Genomic DNA, 8,812 nt, shown 5'->3' on the forward strand with positions numbered 1-8,812 from the left:
TAATAAATGTGATAAAAATATTTCATACAAGAAACGTACCTAAATCTTATAACAAAAAAGCCTTCCAACATTCATATTGGAAATGAAGTAACCTAACAAACAACATGCACAATTGGCAATAAAAATATAATAAGCATATAAATGATAATCGTAATTCCCATTATCCTAAAATTTAGAAACCAAAAATATGTATATACACCTGCATATGATTGAAAGAAATGGTGCTAAGAAACATCAGCATTACTACTAAATATTGTAATCCATAATTATTGCATTTTTAAATCATATGATATTTAAAAGACATTAAATTTTACATTAAGTGCAAATTGCAGTTCTGTTATTTTTCTCTTTGAATTTGTAGTATATCTCTTGGCATGAATACGAATGTTTCAAGTTATGTTTTTTAATTATTACATTTGAATACATTCCATTTTCATTGTTAATTTTTGTACATGCTTGTGATAGCAATAAAATTCAAGATGAATGGGAAAAAAACTTTTTATTGTGTGCTATTTAATGAAGAGAAGAATTAAATGTGCAGTTCTTACTATTGTGTATATTATTCAAATCATTTCTGCCAAGTATACAAGGGAAAGTACTCAAAGGAATGTTATTGATTTGAAAAAATGAATAAAATGGCCGTGAGAACCTGCCTCAACTTTTAACCTTGTCTAAAACAAGTGTATATAAATATATTTACATATGATAGAAAGAAAGGATGTTAAATCATCAGCATTTCTACTAATTATTGTACTTTTAACAGCTTGCTATTTAAAATACACTAAATGATTTTTATTTAATTGGAAATAGTAGTTCTGTTACTTTTTCCTGGTAACTTTTAAACACTGGATAGTTTATGTGTTTTTTAAAATATTGCCACATACACTAAATATCTCAACATACACTATTTAAAAATATTTAAAACATTTTTTTAATATTTTAAAATAGTGTGTGTTGTTTGTTAGGTTATCTCATTTCAAATATGAATGTTGGAAGGCTTTTGTTTTTTTTATAAGATTTAGGTATGTATTATTTTTTAATCACATTTATTAGCTAAGTTATATAGCATTTCATTTACATACGCTGGAGATATAGAAGTTAATGTTCGTTTGTTTTTCGGTTCTTTCAATTATATTTATTTACAAAGTTAATTAAAATATTTGTAAAACGCTTAAAAAGTGTGTATGTATATAAATCCTCCTTTCTTTCAGCTATTTTAATTAACTAAGCAACATGATAAAGTTATATTTCCGACTAAAATTTAAAAATTCAGATGACTTTCCGACGATAACATCGGACGGAAAGCTCCGCCATGTTTATTAAGTGTCATGGCCTTCTCCCTCTCGAAGGTCACGGCTCAGTCCGGCAACCACCGGCTTAGTGATTCGATTTATTCAAGACAGCCTCATCTTGAGCCTACCTTCATCTTGAAATATTTCCAAACAAGAACTTTCTTTAGCCCATTCGATACAGGACTTTTAACTTCATAATTACTTTTCTTTGATTCTAAGAAGACGTCATTTATATAGCGCAACCTTAATTTTAATATTTGGAACAGAAGAAAGTGACAATGATTTTTAAATAACTGATTGATTAAAAAAGAAAGAAATGCTGAAATAACATTTAAAAAATACTTTAATCGACTTTGATTTATTACCAACAGTTGCATGTGTTTCAATTAGGTGTTTTAAAATAGGTAAATTATTAATATTATTACTTCAAAATAAATTGCATTTAATAAATATCTGTGTTTTTTAAAACACTATAGTTTCTAAAAACCAGTAGCAGATCTACTAAGTACCCTCAACAAGCCCTCGAGAGAAATATTTCCGCGAATTTTCGTTTTTGGGATATCTGATAGGCTGACTTACGTAGAAACTAGTTCCTTGGGGAAAAGCTACGAGGAACACAGCTTTAAGCAAGACATTTTCATATCGACTGTAAAATGTCCCGCGTAGCTGACGACATTGATATATTAATTTCGGCTGGAAACTCTTCAGTTGTAGTAGCAGGAGAAGCTCATTTCTCGGAAAAGTTTTTCCTAGCCTTACGTATCGGTAGATGTGATGATAGGACGCGTCCTTTTTTTTAGACACACTTTCGTAGGTAAAACACATCTTTTTATCGAAAAAAAAAATTGCGTCTTCTATCACAGACGCATTTTGGGGAAACATTTTTACGTAAAATGCGTTTGTATAATCCAGAAAATGTGAAATTTTCCGTCACATCTATTTCAAATTACTAGTCTCGTTTGTGTGCCATTTTTGCTTATACTCTATCGTAATAACGACTTAAAATCATCTTAAGACTTATTTGGGCTCTCTGACAGTACAGTAGAGTTTATTTTCTCAAGATTCTGCATAATAGCAAATGACTGCTTTTCAAATTCAAAGTATTGTATATCTACTCAAGGTTGTATTTCTCTTCCAGTTTGTAGATTATAGCTCTCAGAATATTTAAATAAACATCTAATGTCTAATAAAATGGAGAAAAGACACAGATCAGTCTATTACACAAACCGAAATACACAGGTAATGTTTCGGAATTTGCTATTTTGTATCGAATGGGCTACAGAATATAAAATACTGTCTCTATCCAGACATTGTTCCTATTTTCACGTGACCGTGCTTTAATGAAACGCTCATACAATTTAAATAAGTAAAAAAAACGCTCTTTAATGTGGCAAAATCATTAACAAACTTTTGAAACCAGGATTACATTAAACGAAATTAAAAACGATACTAACCCTTCACTAACGAGCATGAACTATAAATACTTTATAATACATCCTTGAATATATGAATGTGTAATCAATTAAAAATATATAGTCGTTTAGTATTTTTTTATACTTAGCGGATTATCATGGTTCCGAACAACTGAATATTACATGTTGAAACTGCTGCATTCTATGTTCGTTGCAGCTCAGTAGGAAAATAATATGTTGATTTAAGCTATATTTTTCAAAGGTCGTCAAGCCCTTAACTTGCAAAAATACTTTGCGATACTGGGAGGAGCTCTGAGCGTAATAGCTTCCTCATGGAGAGGAAAGTCTGTTTGCTGATAATCAGTACAGGCAGATGTTTAGTTTACACGTCTCTCTTTTTAACCTTTTAGTTCTTAGATTTCTCATCATCTTTTGTTGATAATAATTCCTTTTTTTTTATGTGTTTATTTACTTTTAGTTTATTAGACACTTATTAGGCTATACATTATCTATTTGCATTAGACACCCTTTTTATCAGTTACGTTCTTTTAAATTTATGCACTTTTGCCATCAAGAATAAAGGTTCTTTTAAGCTATCTTTAATATTTTATTATTTTTAATAAAAGCATGAAAGGTATCCTCCATAATTTAGATAAAAATACTATAATACTAAGAATAGCATAAAAAGGGTGCTTACAACTTATGTCATAATGTTACAAGTAGGTATTTATAGGATCATAAAAAATTTTCTTATATATCATGAAATATTTTGTATATTCATTTTTACATGCTGACTGAATAAATTCTGAATTTCAAAATTTGAAATTCTTAAAACAAATTTATCTTAAACATTAGGAATAAACATTAGGAAAATTCAGCTGGAGAGTTGTTATAAATCTATGTATGAAATAAGCCTTTCTCTATATTTCAGTTAGACCCTCTTTTAAGATAAAAGAAAGCAAATTTCCTCCGTTTTTACCATGTATATAACTAGATTTAGATTATTTTAGGAGTAATTCATCTGCTGGCAACGGTATTCCTTGAAACGAAAAATTTGGAAATAAATCTTCTTGCTGAGTAGTGGTTACCGTTTATAATTGTCAGCTTGCTTTTAAAAAATCATTCTTTTGTTTAAAGAAGACACTGTTAACTACACAGTTTAGCAAAATTACTATTTGCACAAAGAAAAGTTGTTCACATAATACTTTACTAAATGGAAAAAATATCCATTTATATTAAAAAGGCATATGATACCTAGTCACGGTCATCAGGTTAAGGCTCAATTTCAAACCATACAAATAAATCTATCAATGAGTGTTAGTTTAACAATCATTACCTAGGGCAGGCTCGTTCAACCCAAAAGACTTTGTGGGCCCATTTTGGAAATTCATTTTATTCCAGGGAATAATTAATTCGTTTCACACGATTTATGCATAATGCTGCAATGCAAATATCTTATAGCCAACTAGATAAAAGATTTCAGTTAAAACAGAAAAATTTTTTGTATTCTTCTCTCCCACGCTATCTTCTAAATGCATCATCTTTTGCTCTTTGCTTCTCAGCTTTGCAACTTGCCGCTGCTTGTTGTTTTCTTTTAAACATACTGATGTAAACTTCTTTTAGAACAAGGAGCTATAACGCCCATTTATAAGCGTCGGCTTAGTAAAAAAAATATATGTCAACCATGAATAAAGTGGAAATAATTTAATTTGGCCACTTTTCAGGTTTCTGCTTCTTTATGCATTCATCTACGAAGCCACCAGATTTTTTAAGTTGTTATTACACACACACAAAAACACGTAAACTGAAATCATAGCTGGTAGCTTTGCGATAAAATACATAAGCTCTTCTACCTTAAGGAGCTATATCCTATTCCTCTTGTCAGTGTTTTAAAGACTTCTCCCAGATCTTTCAGATCTAGGTAGCAAGAATGGGCATAGGCTGAGCATTGATGTTTTTGGCTGCTTCTTTGGCGAGGTCATCGGCTTCTTTATTCCCCTGGGATCCAGCATGTGCCTTTATCAAGGATATATGAATAATCCTTCGACTCTCGCTCTAAGTAAACACTGAATGTCGGCTATCAGAATAGAGGGATGGTAGGGATTAAGGATTGCATAAATAGCAGAAAGGCTGTCTGGAAAGATGCGGAATGTGTGTTCACCAAATTGTTCCATCGCTGCGATGGCCTGCCTAATTGCAACCACTCCAGCTTTTTTGAAATACCGTGTTTCCTGATCCTAAGTGCCCTTTCCGTGCTTGTAAAACTTCATTGTTACGCTTTATTACAGCGCTGCATCCAACTTATCCATCGAGTTTGGAACCGTCTGTGTATTGCAAATTGCATTCCCGAAAAATTTTGGCTATTGAGCAGCTTTGGGTGAGCATGGATCTGCTCCATGTTGCGCTGGATGGACACTATATAGCGACTTCTTGTACTCATAACCGGCTGGGTTAAGGTGAAGATCTCTGTACTTTGCCTGTTTTTCAAGCAATGGGCCATAATGGGCAGATAAACTTGTCAAAACTACCCCCGTGAAAAGAAAATTAGAAAATGTAATTAGCTGTTGTGCTTCCCAGTACGCCGCTACTAGTAGCCAGCCATAAATAAAAACTGGCTTCATTTCAACAATATATTGGGACAGTGAATAATGTAACTTGTATTTAATAAAGCGTTTGTATGATTATTTGTTTGCATAGATAATCCAGTTTATAGCGTAGCCAGCACATTCAGTATTGTGGCATAAATTGCATACAATTGAGACTGTTAATTTTTTCCATTGCTTATACAACATATCTCCCTCATCTAGCATGCCTTCGTGGTGTAATTGGAAGCATACTTGACGCGTATTCGATAGGTTCTGGCGCGTATTTGAGTCCCGACGAGGGCACTGCACATTTTTCACGTCTCCTGAGATCGAAAAAAATTCTAAATGATTCTACAAATGGCGCCCTAACTAAAAGGTGGTGGATAATATTTCTTCACTACCGGGATTTGGCGATTGGATCAACTAATCCCCAGTAACCCTTTAAAGGGAAGAACATTTAAGGTATTATCTCTCTCTCCTCCCAGCATGCCTTCATAGTGCATTTGGAAGCATACTCGGCGCGTGTTCGAGAGGTACAGGTTTGAGTCTCGGCGAGGTCATTGCACAATTTTCACGTCCCCTGTTTCGAAATAGCCTAATTACTCTACAGTGTAATCCACATTTGTTTGTAATCAGCACATTATTTTTGTTAAGTCAAAATCGAAAAGGGTATGTTACTGTTACTGTGCTCTAATTATTTGATATGCAAGTAACATAGGCGCATTCGCGCATCTTGAAATATACCTAATACTACCTTTGCAAGCTCTAGATTTAATACTGTTTTTGCAAGCTCTAGTCACATTATCTACTTGAAATGTACCTAATACTACCTTTGCAAGCTCTAGATTTAATACTGTTTTTGCAAGCTCTAGTCACATTATCTACTTGAAATATACCTAATACTACCTTTGCAAGCTCTAGTCACATTATCTACGCTGACAACATAAAATCAATAATTATGCATCTATATGGCGATTATGATAATAAAAGAACTATGTTGACTAACAGACTCAGCTGCCTTTGCAGCTTAACTGTATATGTACCTATGCATTTCAAATGGACCTTGTTTGCTAATGTAAATTTTTTTTTTTTTTTTACTATGAATTTCAATAAATGCCATCCGGACCGTTGGCCTTACCTGAGGCAAAACTTCGTTATTATGGTGGATAGGATCTGCCATGTAAACGTTTCTTGAAAATAGACTGTTACACTTTTCTTGAAAAATTTAAGGTCAGTGGTCATCCCTAGTGGCGTTTGCGCCATTAACCACTATACCGGTTGGGCGGCTTTACCGGAGTGTAGGTGTATTGCCTGCACAGGTATGGGTATTACGTAAAAACCCACGGTAGAAAGAAATATGAATTTTGGAAGTTTGATCCAAGAAAGGCGAAATTGCAAAATTCCTTCAAAATACTGATTTAGATGCTTTTGAAGATTACAGCTGATTTGTAAATAATAAGTGCACAAAAATAGCAGGGTTTGGAGACATTTCATCTTATCTACAAACAATCATCTATGTTTCTAATCATCTATGCCAGTGCAGAACAATCATCTATGTTTGTTTTCGACGGCTCGCGTTTCTGCTCTCATTCGCACGTGAAAGGGTGCAAAATACGCATATTCCGCCAAAGACGCACGTGCTGGACTTTCGACTTCGTCCGATATGGCAAAAAATAGACTACGTGGTGATAAAGCGCAAGGTCAAACATACATCTTCTTATATATAAGACAACGCTGGCATTGCACGATAATCGTATCTCATTCCCTTTTTTTTTTTTTTTTTTCCTACTTACAGAAGGATGTTTATGAATATTAAAAACAGAATGATAAGTACGTATTTTCATGGACTTCAAACTTTGGATCTGAAAATCAACCTACAGCCATCCAACCTGTGTTTTAAATTGTCTGTGTTGGTCCATTATCTTATCGATGGCTTTGCACTGTAGAGGGTTGAAATTTCTAAATTTGATGCAGATGATTTAAATATTTACGACAAGGGTTTTTATCAGACTGCTATCGATTTCTTAGGATAAATGATACAATGACTTTATTTTATCATCCTGAATTCATTCAATACTTGATGTTTCGTGAAATTATTCCGTTTTTTTGATTTATTGTCACTGAGACAGAAAACAGTTTTAATATGTCTATTACAGAAATAGCCAAAGTAATTAAAGCTACATGTTAAAATTTAAATATATTCAAGACCCGCAGATTTCCCAAGAGCCGCAACTTGATATTTATATCATTTTAAAAATAATAACACGTAGAATTATTATTATAATTTTTGAATAGAATTACTTCTATTTAATTTATATTTCTGTGATTATTTTCTAACTATTTCTATTTAATTTATATTTCTGTGATTATTTTCTAATTATTTGTATTTAATTTATATTTCTGTGATTATTTTCTAACTATTTCTATTTAATTTATATTTCTGTGATTATTTTCTAATTATTTGTATTTAATTTATATTTCTGTGATTATTTTCTAACTATTTCTATTTAATTTATATTTCTGTGATTATTTTCTAATTATTTCCATTTCTATTTAGTTTGTAGAAAAACTAAGGACAAATATTGATCCATACTGGAGATTAAACTCCGTAGCCGAGGCAGATTATTCAGTTTTTTTTTCAATTGACATATATATAGCCACAATTCACCTGACACTCTAATCGTGGCTGATTCGAAACATCTACATTTCCGACAGCTTTGCTGTAAGAAGAGAAACAGCAAGCAAAAATCTGCATTTGCTGAGGAGCAGAAGCAAAGTGCGTAGTTATCCAGGATGGCGTTTTATTAAGAGAAATGTTTCGGTACATGAAATTTTAAGTTCCTAATAAGCTACGTCATCATCCTTATGTAAAAGACGTATGATATAGATTAAACTACAAAGGACGCAGTTTAGAAAAAGTTATTACTATTTTTAGAATAAAGAGAGAGATACACAAATTAAAATAAGGAATGAAGGTGTTATAGCTAATTTAAGTCACAATTTTGATTTACATATTTTTTATTTTACGTGTTTATGTATGTAAGATATAAAATGCGAAATTGCTTTCGTATTTTAGTACTTTTGTATTTTAATTGCTTTCGTATTTAGTAGTTTGCCCTACTAACTTTAATTCAGCAATAGCCTCTTTATTGTTCATTTTAATTTGGGTACTTCTCCTTTCTGTCCTTAAAATAGTAACTTTTTACAAAAATATTAATCTAAACTGCGGCATTGCAAAATTAATACGCATCATACATCAGAAATTTCAGTAAAAATCGAAATTTTTTGGAATCCTCTTCCACGTTTTTTCGGAATGCGTCACATTCGGTTTCCGCTTCACATCTGCTAAATTTCTCCTCTTGTTTGCTGTCTTCAAAAAATATATTTTACAAGTCTATCGGTACCGATGTGAAAATGTTTTAAGAACAGGGCGTTGTAACGTCCGTTTTATTTGCGTTGGCTTAATGAAAAATGTGCATCAACCATGACTAAAAAGGAAATAACTGAATTTGGCCACGTCTGT

The sequence above is a fragment of the Stegodyphus dumicola genome, chromosome 1 (assembly GCF_044657685.1).
Source record: "Stegodyphus dumicola isolate Sdum_Otavi_A_Nest chromosome 1, ASM4465768v1".
Taxonomy (NCBI): Eukaryota; Metazoa; Arthropoda; class Arachnida; order Araneae; family Eresidae; genus Stegodyphus; species Stegodyphus dumicola.